Here is a 19,199-nt window from a genome sequence, read left to right on the forward strand (position 1 = left end):
CAGGTAGCAGGTAGAAGTCAGCAGGTAGCAGTCAACAGTCAGCAGGTAGAAGTCAGCAGGTAGTATTCAGCAGGTAGCAGTCAGCAGTCAACAGTCAGCAGGTAGTAGTCAGCAGGTAGTAGTCAGCAGTCAACAGTCAGCAGGTAGTAGTCAGCAGGGAATAGTCAGCAGGTAGTAATCAGCAGGTAGCAGTCAGCAGGTAGCAGTCAGCAGTCAGCAGGTAGTAGTCAGCAGGTAGTAGTCAGCAGTCAACAGTCAGCAGGTAGTAGTCAGCAGGTAGCAGTCAGCAGTCAATAGTCAGCAGGTAGTAATCAGCAGGTAGTAGTCAGCAGGTAGTAGTCAGCAGGTAGAATTGAACAGGTAGCAGTCAGCAGGTAGTAGTCAGCAGGAAACAGTCAGCAGTCAACAGTCAGCAGTCAACAGTCAGCAGGTAGTAGTCAGCAGGTAGTAGTCAGCAGGTAGCAGTCAGCAGGTAGCAGTCAGCAGGTAGTAGTCAGCAGGTATTAGTCAGCAGGTAGCAGTCAGCAGGTAGTAGTCAGCAGGTAGTAGTCAGCAGGTAGTAGTCAGCAGGTAGTAGTCAGCATGTATTAGTCAGCAGGTAGAAGGTAGTAGTCAGCAGGTAGTAGGCAGCAGGTAGTAGTCAGCAGGTAGTAGTCAGCAGGTAGTAGTCAGCAGGTATTAGTCAGCAGGTAGCAGTCAGCAGGCAGTAGTCAGCAGGTAGCAGTCAGCAGGTATTAGTCAGGAGGTAGTAGTCAGCAGGTAGTAGTCAGCAGGTAGTAGTCAGCAGGTAGTAGTCAGCAGGTATTAGTCAGCAGGTAGTAGTCAGCAGGTAGTAGTCAGCACGTAGTAGTCAGTAGGTAGTAGTCAGCAGGTAGTAGTCAGCAGGTAGAAGTCAGTAGGTAGCAGTCAGCAGGTAGTAGTCAGCAGGTAGCAGTCAGCAGGTAGCAGTCAGTAGGTAGCAATCAGCAGGTAGTAGTCAACAGTCAGCAGGTAGTAGTCAACAGGTAGTAGTCAACAGGTAGTAGTCAACAGGTAGTAGTCAACAGTCAGCAGGTAGTAGTCAACAGGTAGTAGTCAGTAGGTAGTAGTCAACAGGTAGAAATCAGCAGGTAGCAGTCAACAAGTAGTAGTCAGCAGGTAGCAGTCAGCAGGTAGCAGGTAGAAGTCAGCAGGTAGCAGTCAACAGTCAGCAGGTAGAAGTCAGCAGGTAGTATTCAGCAGGTAGCAGTCAGCAGTCAACAGTCAGCAGGTAGTAGTCAGCAGGTAGTAGTCAGCAGGTAGTAGTGAACAGGTAGCAGTCAGCAGGTAGTAGTCAGCAGGAAACAGTCAGCAGTCAACAGTCAGCAGTCAACAGTCAGCAGGTAGTAGTCAGCAGGTAGTAGTCAGCAAGTAGCAGTCAGCAGGTAGTAGTCAGCAGGTAGTAGTCAGCAGGTAGTAGTCAGCATGTATTAGTCAGCAGGTAGAAGGTAGTAGTCAGCAGGTAGTAGTCAGCAGGTAGTAGTCATTAGGTAGTAGTCAGCAGGTAGTAGTCAGCAGGTATTAGTCAGCAGGTAGCAGTCAGCAGGCAGTAGTCAGCAGGTAGCAGTCAGCAGGTATTAGTCAGGCGGTAGTAGTCAGCAGGTAGTAGTCAGCAGGTAGCAGTCAGCAGGTATTAGTCAGCGGGTAGCAGTCAGCAGGTAGTAGTCAGCAGGTAGTAGTCAGCAGGAAGTAGTCAGCAGGTAGTAGTCAGCAGGTAGCAGTCAGCAGGTAGTAGTCAGGAGGTAGTAGTCAGCAGGTAGTAGTCAGCAGGCAGTAGTCAGCAGGTAGTAGTCAGCAGGTAGTAGTCAGCAGGTAGTAGTCAGCAGGTAGTAGTCAGCAGGGAGTAGTCAGTAGGTAATAGTCAGCAGGTAGTAGTCAGCAGGTAGCAGTCAGTAGGTAGCAGTCAGCAGGTAGTAGTCAGCAGGTAGCAGTCAGCAGGTAGCAGTCAGTAGGTAGCAATCAGCAGGTAGTAGTCAACAGTCAGCAGGTAGTAGTCAACAGGTAGTAGTCAACAGGTAGTAGTCAACAGGTAGTAGTCTACAGTCAGCAGTTAGTAGTCAACAGGTAGTAGTCAGTAGGTAGTAGTCAACATGTAGCAATTAGCAGGTCGCAGTCAGCAAGTAGTAGTCAGCAGGTAGCAGTCAGCAGGTAGCAGGTAGAAGTCAGCAGGTAGCAGTCAACAGTCAGCAGGTAGCAGTCAGCAGGTTGTAGTCAGCAGGTATTAGTCAGCGGGTAGCAGTCAGCAGATAGTAGTCAGCAGGTAGTAGTCAGCAGGAAGTAGTCAGCAGGTAGTAGTCAGCAGGTAGCAGTCAGCAGGTAGTAGTCAGGAGGTAGTAGTCAGCAGGTAGTAGTCAGCAGGCAGTAGTCAGCAGGTAGTAGTCAGCAGGTAGTAGTCAGCAGGTAGTAGTCAGCAGGTAGTAGTCAGCAGGTATTAGTCAGCAGGTAGCAGTCAGCAGGCAGTAGTCAGCAGGTAGCAGTCAGCAGGTATTAGTCAGGAGGTAGTAGTCAGCAGGTAGTAGTCAGCAGGTAGTAGTCAGCAGGTAGTAGTCAGCAGGTATTAGTCAGCAGGTAGTAGTCAGCAGGTAGTAGTCAGCACGTAGTAGTCAGTAGGTAGTAGTCAGCAGGTAGTAGTCAGCAGGTAGAAGTCAGTAGGTAGCAGTCAGCAGGTAGTAGTCAGCAGGTAGCAGTCAGCAGGTAGCAGTCAGTAGGTAGCAATCAGCAGGTAGTAGTCAACAGTCAGCAGGTAGTAGTCAACAGGTAGTAGTCAACAGGTAGTAGTCAACAGGTAGTAGTCAACAGTCAGCAGGTAGTAGTCAACAGGTAGTAGTCAGTAGGTAGTAGTCAACAGGTAGAAATCAGCAGGTAGCAGTCAACAAGTAGTAGTCAGCAGGTAGCAGTCAGCAGGTAGCAGGTAGAAGTCAGCAGGTAGCAGTCAACAGTCAGCAGGTAGCAGTCAGCAGGTAGTATTCAGCAGGTAGCAGTCAGCAGTCAACAGTCAGCAGGTAGTAGTCAGCAGGTAGTAGTCAGCAGGTAGTAGTGAACAGGTAGCAGTCAGCAGGTAGTAGTCAGCAGGAAACAGTCAGCAGTCAACATTCAGCAGTCAACAGTCAGCAGGTAGTAGTCAGCAGGTAGTAGTCAGCAGGTAGCAGTCAGCAGGTAGTAGTCAGCAGGTAGTAGTCAGCAGGTAGTAGTCAGCATGTATTAGTCAGCAGGTAGAAGGTAGTAGTCAGCAGGTAGTAGTCAGCAGGTAGTAGTCATTAGGTAGTAGTCAGCAGGTAGTAGTCAGCAGGTATTAGTCAGCAGGTAGCAGTCAGCAGGCAGTAGTCAGCAGGTAGCAGTCAGCAGGTATTAGTCAGGCGGTAGTAGTCAGCAGGTAGTAGTCAGCAGGTAGCAGTCAGCAGGTATTAGTCAGCGGGTAGCAGTCAGCAGGTAGTAGTCAGCAGGTAGTAGTCAGCAGGAAGTAGTCAGCAGGTAGTAGTCAGCAGGTAGCAGTCAGCAGGTAGTAGTCAGGAGGTAGTAGTCAGCAGGTAGTAGTCAGCAGGCAGTAGTCAGCAGGTAGTAGTCAGCAGGTAGTAGTCAGCAGGTAGTAGGCAGCAGGTAGTAGTCAGCAGGTAGTAGTCAGTAGGTAATAGTCAGCAGGTAGTAGTCAGCAGGTAGCAGTCAGTAGGTAGCAGTCAGCAGGTAGTAGTCAGCAGGTAGCAGTCAGCAGGTAGCAGTCAGTAGGTAGCAATCAGCAGGTAGTAGTCAACAGTCAGCAGGTAGTAGTCAACAGGTAGTAATCAACAGGTAGTAGTCAACAGGTAGTAGTCTACAGTCAGCAGTTAGTAGTCAACAGGTAGCAGTCAGTAGGTAGTAGTCAACATGTAGCAATTAGCAGGTCGCAGTCAGCAAGTAGTAGTCAGCAGGTAGCAGTCAGCAGGTAGCAGGTAGAAGTCAGCAGGTAGCAGTCAACAGTCAGCAGGTAGCAGTCAGCAGGTTGTAGTCAGCAGGTATTAGTTAGCGGGTAGCAGTCAGCAGATAGTAGTCAGCAGGTAGTAGTCAGCAGGAAGTAGTCAGCAGGTAGTAGTCAGCAGGTAGCAGTCAGCAGGTAGTAGTCAGGAGGTAGTAGTCAGCAGGTAGTAGTCAGCAGGCAGTAGTCAGCAGGTAGTAGTCAGCAGGTAGTAGTCAGCAGGTAGTAGTCTGCAGGTAGTAGTCAGTAGGTAGTAGTCAGCAGGTAGTAGTCAGCAGGTAGCAGTCAGTAGGTAGCAGTCAGCAGGTAGTAGTCAGCAGGTAGCAGTCAGCAGGTAGCAGTAAGTAGGTAGCAATCAGCAGGTAGTAGTCAACAGTCAGCAGGTAGTAGTCAACAGGTAGTAGTCAACAGTCAGCAGGTAGTAGTCAACAGGTAGTAGTCAGTAGGTAGTAGTCAACAGGTAGCAATCAGCAGGTAGCAGTCAGCAAGTAGTATTCAGCAGGTAGCAGTCAGCAGGTAGCAGGTAGAAGTCAGCAGGTTGCAGTCAACAGTCAGCAGGTAGAAGTCAGCAGGTAGTATTCAGCAGGTAGCAGTCAGCAGTCAACAGTCAGCAGGTAGTAGTCAGCAGGTAGTAGTCAGCAGTCAACAGTCAGCAGGTAGTAGTCAGCAGGGAATAGTCAGCAGGTAGTAATCAGCAGGTAGCAGTCAGCAGGTAGCAGTCAGCAGTCAGCAGGTAGTAGTCAGCAGGTAGTAGTCAGCAGTCAACAGTCAGCAGGTAGTAGTCAGCAGGTAGCAGTCAGCAGTCAATAGTCAGCAGGTAGTAATCAGCAGGTAGTAGTCAGCAGGTAGTAGTCAGCAGGTAGTAGTGAACAGGTAGCAGTCAGCAGGTAGTAGTCAGCAGGAAACAGTCAGCAGTCAACAGTCAGCAGTCAACAGTCAGCAGGTAGTAGTCAGCAGGTAGTAGTCAGCAGGTAGCAGTCAGCAGGTAGTAGTCAGCAGGTAGTAGTCAACAGTCAGCAGGTAGCAGTCAGCAGGTAGAAGTCAGAAGTCAGCAGGTAGTAACAAAAGGTAGTAGTCAGCAGGTAGCATTCAGCAGGTAGTAGGTAGTAATCAGCAGGTAGTAGTCAGCAGATAGCAGTTAACAGTCAGCAGGTAGCAGTCAGCAGGTAGTAGTCAACAGGTAGTATTCAGCAGTCAGCAGGTAGTAGTCAGCAGGTAGCAGTCAGCAGGTAGAAATCAGCAGTCAACAGTCAGCAGGTAGCAGTCAGCAGGTAGTAGTCAGCAGGTAGCAGTCAGCAGTTAGAAATCAGCAGTCAACAGTCAGCAGGCAACAGTCAGCAGTCAGCTGTCAGCAGGTAGCAGTCAGCAGGAAGTAGTCAGCAGGTATTAGTCAGCAGGTAGTAGTCAGCAGGTAGTAGTCAGCAGGTAGTAGTCAGCAGGTAGTAGTCAGCAGGTAGTAGTCAGCAGGTAGCAGTCAGCAGGTAGTAGTCAGGAGGTAGTAGTCAGCAGGTAGTAGTCAGCAGGTAGTAGTTAGCAGGTAGTAGTCAGTAGGTAGTAGTCAGCAGGTAGTAGTCAGCAGGTAGCAGTCAGTAGGTAGCAGTCAGCAGGTAGTAGTCAGCAGGTAGCAGTCAGCAGGTAGCAGTCAGTAGGTAGCAATCAGCAGGTAGTAGTCAACAGTCAGCAGGTAGTAATCAACAGGTAGTAGTCAACAGGTAGTAGTCAACAGGTAGTAGTCAACAGTCAGCAGGTAGTAGTCAACAGGTAGTAGTCAGTAGGTAGTAGTCAACAGGTAGCAATCAGCAGGTAGCAGTCAGCAAGTAGTAGTCAGCAGGTAGCAGTCAGCAGGTAGCAGGTAGAAGTCAGCAGGTAGCAGTCAACAGTCAGCAGGTAGCAGTCAGCAGGTAGTATTCAGCAGGTAGCAGTCAGCAGTCAACAGTCAGCAGGTAGTAGTCAGCAGGTAGTAGTCAGCAGTCAACAGTCAGCAGGTAGTAGTCAGCAGGGAATAGTCAGCAGGTAGTAATCAGCAGGTAGCAGTCAGCAGGTATTAGTCAGCAGGTAGTAGTCAGCAGGTAGTAGTCAGCAGGTAGCAGTCAGCAGGTAGTAGTCAGCAGGTAGTAGTCAGCAGGTAGTAGTCAGCAGGTAGTAGTCAGCATGTATTAGTCAGCAGGTAGAAGGTAGTAGTCAGCAGGTAGTAGTCAGCAGGTAGTAGTCAGCAGGTAGTAGTCAGCAGGTAGTAGTCAGCAGGTATTAGTCAGCAGGTAGCAGTCAGCAGGCAGTAGTCAGCAGGTAGCAGTCAGCAGGTATTAGTCAGGAGGTAGTAGTCAGCAGGTAGTAGTCAGGAGATAGTAGTCAGCAGGTAGTAGTCAGCAGGCAGTAGTCAGCAGGTAGTAGTCAGCAGGTAGTAGTCAGCAGGTAGTAGTCAGCAGGTAGTAGTCAGTAGGTAATAGTCAGCAGGTAGTAGTCAGCAGGTAGCAGTCAGTAGGTAGCAGTCAGCAGGTAGTAGCCAGCAGGTAGCAGTCAGCAGGTAGCAGTCAGTAGGTAGCAATCAGCAGGTAGTAGTCAACAGTCAGCAGGTAGTAGTCAACAGGTAGTAGTCAACAGGTAGTAGTCAACAGGTAGTAGTCAACAGTCAGCAGGTAGTAGTCAGCAGGAAGTAGTCAGCAGGTAGTAGTCAGCAGGTAGCAGTCAGCAGGTAGTAGTCAGGAGGTAGTAGTCAGCAGGTAGTAGTCAGCAGGCAGTAGTCAGCAGGTAGTAGTCAGCAGGTAGTAGTCAGCAGGTAGTAGTCTGCAGGTAGTAGTCAGTAGGTAGTAGTCAGCAGGTAGTAGTCAGCAGGTAGCAGTCAGTAGGTAGCAGTCAGCAGGTAGTAGTCAGCAGGTAGCAGTCAGCAGGTAGCAGTAAGTAGGTAGCAATCAGCAGGTAGTAGTCAACAGTCAGCAGGTAGTAGTCAACAGGTAGTAGTCAACAGTCAGCAGGTAGTAGTCAACAGGTAGTAGTCAGTAGGTAGTAGTCAACAGGTAGCAATCAGCAGGTAGCAGTCAGCAAGTAGTATTCAGCAGGTAGCAGTCAGCAGGTAGCAGGTAGAAGTCAGCAGGTAGCAGTCAACAGTCAGCAGGTAGAAGTCAGCAGGTAGTATTCAGCAGGTAGCAGTCAGCAGTCAACAGTCAGCAGGTAGTAGTCAGCAGGTAGTAGTCAGCAGTCAACAGTCAGCAGGTAGTAGTCAGCAGGGAATAGTCAGCAGGTAGTAATCAGCAGGTAGCAGTCAGCAGGTAGCAGTCAGCAGTCAGCAGGTAGTAGTCAGCAGGTAGTAGTCAGCAGTCAACAGTCAGCAGGTAGTAGTCAGCAGGTAGCAGTCAGCAGTCAATAGTCAGCAGGTAGTAATCAGCAGGTAGTAGTCAGCAGGTAGTAGTCAGCAGGTAGTAGTGAACAGGTAGCAGTCAGCAGGTAGTAGTCAGCAGGAAACAGTCAGCAGTCAACAGTCAGCAGTCAACAGTCAGCAGGTAGTAGTCAGCAGGTAGTAGTCAGCAGGTAGCAGTCAGCAGGTAGTAGTCAGCAGGTAGTAGTCAACAGTCAGCAGGTAGCAGTCAGCAGGTAGAAGTCAGAAGTCAGCAGGTAGTAACAAAAGGTAGTAGTCAGCAGGTAGCATTCAGCAGGTAGTAGGTAGTAATCAGCAGGTAGTAGTCAGCAGATAGCAGTTAACAGTCAGCAGGTAGCAGTCAGCAGGTAGTAGTCAACAGGTAGTATTCAGCAGTCAGCAGGTAGTAGTCAGCAGGTAGCAGTCAGCAGGTAGAAATCAGCAGTCAACAGTCAGCAGGTAGCAGTCAGCAGGTAGTAGTCAGCAGGTAGCAGTCAGCAGTTAGAAATCAGCAGTCAACAGTCAGCAGGCAACAGTCAGCAGTCAGCTGTCAGCAGGTAGCAGTCAGCAGGAAGTAGTCAGCAGGTATTAGTCAGCAGGTAGTAGTCAGCAGGTAGTAGTCAGCAGGTAGTAGTCAGCAGGTAGTAGTCAGCAGGTAGTAGTCAGCAGGTAGCAGTCAGCAGGTAGTAGTCAGGAGGTAGTAGTCAGCAGGTAGTAGTCAGCAGGTAGTAGTTAGCAGGTAGTAGTCAGTAGGTAGTAGTCAGCAGGTAGTAGTCAGCAGGTAGCAGTCAGTAGGTAGCAGTCAGCAGGTAGTAGTCAGCAGGTAGCAGTCAGCAGGTAGCAGTCAGTAGGTAGCAATCAGCAGGTAGTAGTCAACAGTCAGCAGGTAGTAATCAACAGGTAGTAGTCAACAGGTAGTAGTCAACAGGTAGTAGTCAACAGTCAGCAGGTAGTAGTCAACAGGTAGTAGTCAGTAGGTAGTAGTCAACAGGTAGCAATCAGCAGGTAGCAGTCAGCAAGTAGTAGTCAGCAGGTAGCAGTCAGCAGGTAGCAGGTAGAAGTCAGCAGGTAGCAGTCAACAGTCAGCAGGTAGCAGTCAGCAGGTTGTAGTCAGCAGGTATTAGTCAGCGGGTAGCAGTCAGCAGATAGTAGTCAGCAGGTAGTAGTCAGCAGGAAGTAGTCAGCAGGTAGTAGTCAGCAGGTAGCAGTCAGGAGGTAGTAGTCAGCAGGTAGTAGTCAGCAGGTAGTAGTCAGCAGGCAGTAGTCAGCAGGTAGTAGTCAGCAGGTAGTAGTCAGCAGGTAGTAGTCTGCAGGTAGTAGTCAGTAGGTAGTAGTCAGCAGGTAGTAGTCAGCAGGTAGCAGTCAGTAGGTAGCAGTCAGCAGGTAGTAGTCAGCAGGTAGCAGTCAGCAGGTAGCAGTAAGTAGGTAGCAATCAGCAGGTAGTAGTCAACAGTCAGCAGGTAGTAGTCAACAGGTAGTAGTCAACAGTCAGCAGGTAGTAGTCAACAGGTAGTAGTCAGTAGGTAGTAGTCAACAGGTAGCAATCAGCAGGTAGCAGTCAGCAAGTAGTATTCAGCAGGTAGCAGTCAGCAGGTAGCAGGTAGAAGTCAGCAGGTAGCAGTCAACAGTCAGCAGGTAGAAGTCAGCAGGTAGTATTCAGCAGGTAGCAGTCAGCAGTCAACAGTCAGCAGGTAGTAGTCAGCAGGTAGTAGTCAGCAGTCAACAGTCAGCAGGTAGTAGTCAGCAGGGAATAGTCAGCAGGTAGTAATCAGCAGGTAGCAGTCAGCAGGTAGCAGTCAGCAGTCAGCAGGTAGTAGTCAGCAGGTAGTAGTCAGCAGTCAACAGTCAGCAGGTAGTAGTCAGCAGGTAGCAGTCAGCAGTCAATAGTCAGCAGGTAGTAATCAGCAGGTAGTAGTCAGCAGGTAGTAGTCAGCAGGTAGTAGTGAACAGGTAGCAGTCAGCAGGTAGTAGTCAGCAGGAAACAGTCAGCAGTCAACAGTCAGCAGTCAACAGTCAGCAGGTAGTAGTCAGCAGGTAGTAGTCAGCAGGTAGCAGTCAGCAGGTAGTAGTCAGCAGGTAGTAGTCAACAGTCAGCAGGTAGCAGTCAGCAGGTAGAAGTCAGAAGTCAGCAGGTAGTAACAAAAGGTAGTAGTCAGCAGGTAGCATTCAGCAGGTAGTAGGTAGTAATCAGCAGGTAGTAGTCAGCAGATAGCAGTTAACAGTCAGCAGGTAGCAGTCAGCAGGTAGTAGTCAACAGGTAGTATTCAGCAGTCAGCAGGTAGTAGTCAGCAGGTAGCAGTCAGCAGGTAGAAATCAGCAGTCAACAGTCAGCAGGTAGCAGTCAGCAGGTAGTAGTCAGCAGGTAGCAGTCAGCAGTTAGAAATCAGCAGTCAACAGTCAGCAGGCAACAGTCAGCAGTCAGCTGTCAGCAGGTAGCAGTCAGCAGGAAGTAGTCAGCAGGTATTAGTCAGCAGGTAGTAGTCAGCAGGTAGTAGTCAGCAGGTAGTAGTCAGCAGGTAGTAGTCAGCAGGTAGTAGTCAGCAGGTAGCAGTCAGCAGGTAGTAGTCAGGAGGTAGTAGTCAGCAGGTAGTAGTCAGCAGGTAGTAGTTAGCAGGTAGTAGTCAGTAGGTAGTAGTCAGCAGGTAGTAGTCAGCAGGTAGCAGTCAGTAGGTAGCAGTCAGCAGGTAGTAGTCAGCAGGTAGCAGTCAGCAGGTAGCAGTCAGTAGGTAGCAATCAGCAGGTAGTAGTCAACAGTCAGCAGGTAGTAATCAACAGGTAGTAGTCAACAGGTAGTAGTCAACAGGTAGTAGTCAACAGTCAGCAGGTAGTAGTCAACAGGTAGTAGTCAGTAGGTAGTAGTCAACAGGTAGCAATCAGCAGGTAGCAGTCAGCAAGTAGTAGTCAGCAGGTAGCAGTCAGCAGGTAGCAGGTAGAAGTCAGCAGGTAGCAGTCAACAGTCAGCAGGTAGCAGTCAGCAGGTAGTATTCAGCAGGTAGCAGTCAGCAGTCAACAGTCAGCAGGTAGTAGTCAGCAGGTAGTAGTCAGCAGTCAACAGTCAGCAGGTAGTAGTCAGCAGGGAATAGTCAGCAGGTAGTAATCAGCAGGTAGCAGTCAGCAGGTATTAGTCAGCAGGTAGTAGTCAGCAGGTAGTAGTCAGCAGGTAGCAGTCAGCAGGTAGTAGTCAGCAGGTAGTAGTCAGCAGGTAGTAGTCAGCAGGTAGTAGTCAGCATGTATTAGTCAGCAGGTAGAAGGTAGTAGTCAGCAGGTAGTAGTCAGCAGGTAGTAGTCAGCAGGTAGTAGTCAGCAGGTAGTAGTCAGCAGGTATTAGTCAGCAGGTAGCAGTCAGCAGGCAGTAGTCAGCAGGTAGCAGTCAGCAGGTATTAGTCAGGAGGTAGTAGTCAGCAGGTAGTAGTCAGGAGATAGTAGTCAGCAGGTAGTAGTCAGCAGGCAGTAGTCAGCAGGTAGTAGTCAGCAGGTAGTAGTCAGCAGGTAGTAGTCAGCAGGTAGTAGTCAGTAGGTAATAGTCAGCAGGTAGTAGTCAGCAGGTAGCAGTCAGTAGGTAGCAGTCAGCAGGTAGTAGCCAGCAGGTAGCAGTCAGCAGGTAGCAGTCAGTAGGTAGCAATCAGCAGGTAGTAGTCAACAGTCAGCAGGTAGTAGTCAACAGGTAGTAGTCAACAGGTAGTAGTCAACAGGTAGTAGTCAACAGTCAGCAGGTAGTAGTCAACAGGTAGTAGTCAGTAGGTAGTAGTCAACAGGTAGCAATCAGCAGGTAGCAGTCAGCAAGTAGTAGTCAGCAGGTAGCAGTCAGCAGGTAGCAGGTAGAAGTCAGCAGGTAGCAGTCAACAGTCAGCAGGTAGCAGTCAGCAGGTAGTATTCAGCAGGTAGCAGTCAGCAGTCAACAGTCAGCAGGTAGTAGTCAGCAGGTAGTAGTCAGCAGTCAACAGTCAGCAGGTAGTAGTCAGCAGGGAATAGTCAGCAGGTAGTAATCAGCAGGTAGCAGTCAGCAGGTAGCAGTCAGCAGTCAGCAGGTAGTAGTCAGCAGGTAGTAGTCAGCAGTCAACAGTCAGCAGGTAGTAGAAGCAGGTAGCAGTCAGCAGTCAATAGTCAGCAGGTAGTAATCAGCAGGTAGTAGTCAGCAGGTAGTAGTCAGCAGGTAGTAGTGAACAGGTAGCAGTCAGCAGGTAGTAGTCAGCAGGAAACAGTCAGCAGTCAACAGTCAGCAGTCAACAGTCAGCAGGTAGTAGTCAGCAGGTAGTAGTCAGCAGGTAGCAGTCAGCAGGTAGTAGTCAGCAGGTAGTAGTCAACAGTCAGCAGGTAGCAGTCAGCAGGTAGAAGTCAGAAGTCAGCAGGTAGTAACAAAAGGTAGTAGTCAGCAGGTAGCATTCAGCAGGTAGTAGGTAGTAATCAGCAGGTAGTAGTCAGCAGATAGCAGTTAACAGTCAGCAGGTAGCAGTCAGCAGGTAGTAGTCAACAGGTAGTATTCAGCAGTCAGCAGGTAGTAGTCAGCGGGTAGCAGTCAGCAGGTAGAAATCAGCAGGCAACAGTCAGCAGGTAGCAGTCAGCAGGTAGTAGTCAGCAGGTATTAGTCAGCAGGTAGCAGTCAGCAGGTAGCAGTCAGCAGGTAGTAGTCAGCAGGTAGTAGTCAGCAGGTAGTAGTCAGCATGTATTAGTCAGCAGGTAGAAGGTAGTAGTCAGCAGGTAGTAGTCAGCAGGTAGTAGTCAGCAGGTAGTAGTCAGCAGGTAGTAGTCAGCAGGTAGTAGTCAGCAGGTAGTAGTCAGCAGGTAGTAGTCAGCAGGCAGTAGTCAGCAGGTAGTAGTCAGCAGGTAGTAGTCAGCAGGTAGTAGTCAGCAGGTAGTAGTCTGCAGGTAGTAGTCAGTAGGTAGTAGTCAGCAGGTAGTAGTCAGCAGGTAGCAGTCAGTAGGTAGCAGTCAGCAGGTAGTAGTCAGCAGGTAGCAGTCAGCAGGTAGCAGTAAGTAGGTAGCAATCAGCAGGTAGTAGTCAACAGTCAGCAGGTAGTAGTCAACAGGTAGTAGTCAACAGTCAGCAGGTAGTAGTCAACAGGTAGTAGTCAGTAGGTAGTAGTCAACAGGTAGCAATCAGCAGGTAGCAGTCAGCAAGTAGTATTCAGCAGGTAGCAGTCAGCAGGTAGCAGGTAGAAGTCAGCAGGTAGCAGTCAACAGTCAGCAGGTAGAAGTCAGCAGGTAGTATTCAGCAGGTAGCAGTCAGCAGTCAACAGTCAGCAGGTAGTAGTCAGCAGGTAGTAGTCAGCAGTCAACAGTCAGCAGGTAGTAGTCAGCAGGGAATAGTCTGTTGACTGCTGATTTCTAACTGCTGACTGCTACCTGCTGACTACTACCTGCTGACTGCTACCTGCTGACTGTTGACTGCTGATTTCTACCTGCTGACTGCTACCTGCTGACTACTACCTGCTGACTGCTGAATACTACCTGTTGACTACTACCTGCTGACTGCTACCTGCTGACTGTTAACTGCTATCTGCTGACTACTACCTGCTGATTACTACCTACTACCTGCTGAATGCTACCTGCTGACTACTACCTTTTGTTACTACCTGCTGACTTCTGACTTCTACCTGCTGACTGCTACCTGCTGACTGTTGACTACTACCTGCTGACTACTACCTGCTGACTGCTACCTGCTGACTACTACCTGCTGACTACTACCTGCTGACTGTTGACTGCTGACTGTTGACTGCTGACTGTTTCCTGCTGACTACTACGTGCTGACTACTAGTCAGCAGGTAGTAGTCAGCACGTAGTAGTCAGTAGGTAGTAGTCAGCAGGTAGTAGTCAGCAGGTAGAAGTCAGTAGGTAGCAGTCAGCAGGTAGTAGTCAGCAGGTAGCAGTCAGCAGGTAGCAGTCAGTAGGTAGCAATCAGCAGGTAGTAGTCAACAGTCAGCAGGTAGTAGTCAACAGGTAGTAGTCAACAGGTAGTAGTCAACAGGTAGTAGTCAACAGTCAGCAGGTAGTAGTCAACAGGTAGTAGTCAGTAGGTAGTAGTCAACAGGTAGAAATCAGCAGGTAGCAGTCAACAAGTAGTAGTCAGCAGGTAGCAGTCAGCAGGTAGCAGGTAGAAGTCAGCTGGTAGCAGTCAACAGTCAGCAGGTAGCAGTCAGCAGGTAGTATTCAGCAGGTAGCAGTCAGCAGTCAACAGTCAGCAGGTATTAGTCAGCAGGTAGTAGTCAGCAGGTAGTAGTGAACAGGTAGCAGTCAGCAGGTAGTAGTCAGCAGGAAACAGTCAGCAGTCAACAGTCAGCAGTCAACAGTCAGCAGGTAGTAGTCAGCAGGTAGTAGTCAGCAGGTAGCAGTCAGCAGGTAGTAGTCAGCAGGTAGTAGTCAACAGTCAGCAGGTAGCAGTCAGCAGGTAGAAGTCAGAAGTCAACAGTCAGCAGGTAGTAACAAAAGGTAGTAGTCAGCAGGTAGAATTCAGCAGGTAGTAGGTAGTAATCAGCAGGTAGTAGTCAGCAGATAGCAGTTAACAGTCAGCAGGTAGCAGTCAGCAGGTAGTAGTCAACAGGTAGTATTCAGCAGTCAGCAGGTAGTATTCAGCAGGTAGCAGTCAGCAGGTAGAAATCAGCAGTCAACAGTCAGCAGGTAGCAGTCAGTAGGTAGTAGTCAGCAGGTAGCAGTCAGCAGTTAGAAATCAGCAGTCAACAGTCAGCAGGCAACAGTCAGCAGGTAGTAGTCAGCAGGTAGAAGTCAGCAGGTAGTAGCCAGCAGTCAGCAGTCAGCAGGTAGCATTCAGCAGGTAGTAGTCAGCAGGTATTAGTCAGCAGGTAGTAGTCAGCAGGTAGCAGTCAGCAGGTAGCAGTCAGCAGGTAGCAGTCAGCAGGTAGCAGTCAGCAGGTAGCAGTCAGCAGGTAGTAGTCAGCAGGTAGAAGTCCGCAGGTAGTAGTCAGCAGGTAGCAGTCCGCAGGTTGCAGTCCGCAGGTAGCAGTCAGCAGGTAGCAGTCAGCAGGTAGTAGTCAGCAGGTAGTAGTCAGCAGGTAGCAGTCAGCAGGTAGCAGTCAGCAGGTAGTAGTCAGCAGGTAGTAGTCAGCAGGTAGCATTCAGCAGGTAGAAGTCAGCAGGTAGTAGTCAGCAGGTAGTAGTCATGAGGTAGTAGTCAGCAGGTAGCAGTCAGCAGGTAGAACGTAGTAGTCAGCAGGTAGTAGTCAGCAGGTAGTAGTCAGCAGGTAGTAGTCAGGAGGTAGTAGTCAGCAGGTAGTAGTCAGCAGGCAGTAGTCAGCAGGTAGTAGTCAGCAGGTAGTAGTCAGCAGGTAGTAGTCAGCAGGTAGTAGTCTGCAGGTAGTAGTCAGTAGGTAGTAGTCAGCAGGTAGTAGTCAGCAGGTAGCAGTCAGTAGGTAGCAGTCAGCAGGTAGTAGTCAGCAGGTAGCAGTCAGCAGGTAGCAGTAAGTAGGTAGCAATCAGCAGGTAGTAGTCAACAGTCAGCAGGTAGTAGTCAACAGGTAGTAGTCAACAGTCAGCAGGTAGTAGTCAACAGGTAGTAGTCAGTAGGTAGTAGTCAACAGGTAGCAATCAGCAGGTAGCAGTCAGCAAGTAGTATTCAGCAGGTAGCAGTCAGCAGGTAGCAGGTAGAAGTCAGCAGGTAGCAGTCAACAGTCAGCAGGTAGAAGTCAGCAGGTAGTATTCAGCAGGTAGCAGTCAGCAGTCAACAGTCAGCAGGTAGTAGTCAGCAGGTAGTAGTCAGCAGTCAACAGTCAGCAGGTAGTAGTCAGCAGGGAATAGTCAGCAGGTAGTAATCAGCAGGTAGCAGTCAGCAGGTAGCAGTCAGCAGTCAGCAGGTAGTAGTCAGCAGGTAGTAGTCAGCAGTCAACAGTCAGCAGGTAGTAGTCAGCAGGTAGCAGTCAGCAGTCAATAGTCAGCAGGTAGTAATCAGCAGGTAGTAGTCAGCAGGTAGTAGTCAGCAGGTAGTAGTGAACAGGTAGCAGTCAGCAGGTAGTAGTCAGCAGGAAACAGTCAGCAGTCAACAGTCAGCAGTCAACAGTCAGCAGGTAGTAGTCAGCAGGTAGTAGTCAGCAGGTAGCAGTCAGCAGGTAGTAGTCAGCAGGTAGTAGTCAACAGTCAGCAGGTAGCAGTCAGCAGGTAGAAGTCAGAAGTCAGCAGGTAGTAACAAAAGGTAGTAGTCAGCAGGTAGCATTCAGCAGGTAGTAGGTAGTAATCAGCAGGTAGTAGTCAGCAGATAGCAGTTAACAGTCAGCAGGTAGCAGTCAGCAGGTAGTAGTCAACAGGTAGTATTCAGCAGTCAGCAGGTAGTAGTCAGCAGGTAGCAGTCAGCAGGTAGAAATCAGCAGTCAACAGTCAGCAGGTAGCAGTCAGCAGGTAGTAGTCAGCAGGTAGCAGTCAGCAGTTAGAAATCAGCAGTCAACAGTCAGCAGGCAACAGTCAGCAGTCAGCTGTCAGCAGGTAGCAGTCAGCAGGAAGTAGTCAGCAGGTATTAGTCAGCAGGTAGTAGTCAGCAGGTAGTAGTCAGCAGGTAGTAGTCAGCAGGTAGTAGTCAGCAGGTAGTAGTCAGCAGGTAGCAGTCAGCAGGTAGTAGTCAGGAGGTAGTAGTCAGCAGGTAGTAGTCAGCAGGTAGTAGTTAGCAGGTAGTAGTCAGTAGGTAGTAGTCAGCAGGTAGTAGTCAGCAGGTAGCAGTCAGTAGGTAGCAGTCAGCAGGTAGTAGTCAGCAGGTAGCAGTCAGCAGGTAGCAGTCAGTAGGTAGCAATCAGCAGGTAGTAGTCAACAGTCAGCAGGTAGTAATCAACAGGTAGTAGTCAACAGGTAGTAGTCAGCAGGTAGTAGTCAACAGTCAGCAGGTAGCAGTCAGCAGGTAGAAGTCAGAAGTCAGCAGGTAGTAACAAAAGGTAGTAGTCAGCAGGTAGCATTCAGCAGGTAGTAGGTAGTAATCAGCAGGTAGTAGTCAGCAGATAGCAGTTAACAGTCAGCAGGTAGCAGTCAGCAGGTAGTAGTCAACAGGTAGTATTCAGCAGTCAGCAGGTAGTAGTCAGCGGGTAGCAGTCAGCAGGTAGAAATCAGCAGTCAACAGTCAGCAGGTAGCAGTCAGCAGGTAGTAGTCAGCAGGTAGCAGTCAGCAGTTAGAAATCAGCAGTCAACAGTCAGCAGGCAACAGTCAGCAGGTAGCAGTCAGCAGGTAGTAGTCAGCAGGTATTAGTCAGCAGGTAGCAGTCAGCAGGTAGTAGTCAGCAGGTAGTAGTCAGCAGGTAGTAGTCAGCAGGTAGTAGTCAGCATGTATTAGTCAGCAGGTAGAAGGTAGTAGTCAGCAGGTAGTAGTCAGCAGGTAGTAGTCAGCAGGTAGTAGTCAGCAGGTATTAGTCAGCAGGTAGCAGTCAGCAGGCAGTAGTCAGCAGGTAGCAGTCAGCAGGTATTAGTCAGGAGGTAGTAGTCAGCAGGTAGTAGTCAGCAGGTAGTAGTCAGCAGGTAGTAGTCAGCAGGTATTAGTCAGCAGGTAGTAGTCAGCAGGTAGTAGTCAGCACGTAGTAGTCAGTAGGTAGTAGTCAGCAGGTAGTAGTCAGCAGGTAGAAGTCAGTAGGTAGCAGTCAGCAGGTAGTAGTCAGCAGGTAGCAGTCAGCAGGTAGCAGTCAGTAGGTAGCAATCAGCAGGTAGTAGTCAACAGTCAGCAGGTAGTAGTCAACAGGTAGTAGTCAACAGGTAGTAGTCAACAGGTAGTAGTCAACAGTCAGCAGGTAGTAGTCAACAGGTAGTAGTCAGTAGGTAGTAGTCAACAGGTAGAAATCAGCAGGTAGCAGTCAACAAGTAGTAGTCAGCAGGTAGCAGTCAGCAGGTAGCAGGTAGAAGTCAGCAGGTAGCAGTCAACAGTCAGCAGGTAGCAGTCAGCAGGTAGTATTCAGCAGGTAGCAGTCAGCAGTCAACAGTCAGCAGGTAGTAGTCAGCAGGTAGTAGTCAGCAGGTAGTAGTGAACAGGTAGCAGTCAGCAGGTAGTAGTCAGCAGGAAACAGTCAGCAGTCAACAGTCAGCAGTCAACAGTCAGCAGGTAGTAGTCAGCAGGTAGTAGTCAGCAGGTAGCAGTCAGCAGGTAGTAGTCAGCAGGTAGTAGTCAACAGTCAGCAGGTAGCAGTCAGCAGGTAGAAGTCAGAAGTCAACAGTCAGCAGGTAGTAACAAAAGGTAGTAGTCAGCAGGTAGAATTCAGCAGGTAGTAGGTAGTAATCAGCAGGTAGTAGTCAGCAGATAGCAGTTAACAGTCAGCAGGTAGCAGTCAGCAGGTAGTAGTCAACAGGTAGTATTCAGCAGTCAGCAGGTAGTAGTCAGCAGGTAGCAGTCAGCAGGTAGAAATCAGCAGTCAACAGTCAGCAGGTAGCAGTCAGTAGGTAGTAGTCAGCAGGTAGCAGTCAGCAGTTAGAAATCAGCAGTCAACAGTCAGCAGGCAACAGTCAGCAGGTAGTAGTCAGCAGGTAGAAGTCAGCAGGTAGTAGCCAGCAGTCAGCAGTCAGCAGGTAGCATTCAGCAGGTAGTAGTCAGCAGGTATTAGTCAGCAGGTAGTAGTCAGCAGGTAGCAGTCAGCAGGTAGAAGTCAGCAGGTAGAAGTCAGCAGGTAGCAGTCAGCAGGTAGCAGTCAGCAGGTAGCAGTCAGCAGGTAGAAGTCCGCAGGTAGTAGTCAGCAGGTAGCAGTCCGCAGGTTGCAGTCCGCAGGTAGCAGTCAGCAGGTAGCAGTCAGCAGGTAGTAGTCAGCAGGTAGTAGTCAGCAGGTAGCAGTCAGCAGGTAGCAGTCAGCAGGTAGTAGTCAGCAGGTAGTAGTCAGCAGGTAGCATTCAGCAGGTAGAAGTCAGCAGGTAGTAGTCAGCAGGTAGTAGTCATGAGGTAGTAGTCAGCAGGTAGCAGTCAGCAGGTAGAAGTCAGCAGGTAGTTGTCTGCAGGTAGTAGTCAGCAGGTATTAGTCAGCAGGTATTAGTCAGCAGGTAGTAGTCAGCAGGTAGCAGTCAGTAGGTAGTAGTCAACAGGTAGCAATCAGCAGGTAGCAGTCAGCAGGTAGTATTCAGCAGGTAGTAATCAGCAGGGAATAGTCAGAAGGTAGTAATCAGCAGGTAGAAGTCAGCAGGTAGCAGTCAGCAGTCAACAGTCAGCAGGTAGTAGGCAGCAGGTAGTAGTCAGCAGGTAGCAGCCAGCAGGTAGTAGTCAGCAGGTAGTAGTCAGCAGGTAGAAGCCAACAGGTAGTAGTCAGCAGGTAGTAGTCAGCAGGTAGTAGTCAGCAAGTAGAAGTCAGAAGGTAGCAGTCATCAGGTAGCAGTCAGCACGTAGTAGTCAGCAGTCAACAGTCAGCAGGTAGCAGTCAGAAGTCAACAGTCAGCAGGTAGTAATCAAAAGGTAGTAGTCAGCAGGTAGTATTCAGCAGGTAGTAGTCTGCAGGTTGTAGGTAGTAATCAGCAGGTAGTAGTCAGCAGATAGCAGTCAACAGTCAGCAGGTAGCAGTCAGCAGTCAACAGTCAGCAGGTAGTAGTCAGCAGGTAGTAGTCAGCAGTCAGAAGGTAGTAGTCAGCAGGTAGTAGTCAGCAGTCAGCAGGTAGTAGTCAACAGGTAGCAGTCAGCAGGTAGCAGTCAGCAGGTAGCAGTCAGCAGTCAGCAGTCAACAGTCAGCAGGTAGTAGTCAACAGGTAGTAGTCAGCAGACAGCAGGTAGTAGTCAGCAGGTAGTAGTCAGCAGGTAGCAGTCAGCAGTCAACAGTCAGCAGGTAGTAATCAACAGGTAGTAGTCAGCAGACAGCAGGTAGTAGTCAGCAGGTAGTAGTCAGCAGGTAGCAGTCAGCAGTCAACAGTCAGCAGGTAGTAGTCAGCGGGTAGTAGTCAGCAGGTAGTAGTCAGCAGTCAGCAGGTAATAGTCAGCAGGTAGTAGTCAGCAGTCAG

The sequence above is a fragment of the Salmo salar genome, chromosome 06, assembly GCF_965601325.2.
Source record: "Salmo salar chromosome 06, fSalSal1, whole genome shotgun sequence".
Lineage (NCBI taxonomy): Eukaryota > Metazoa > Chordata > Actinopteri > Salmoniformes > Salmonidae > Salmo > Salmo salar.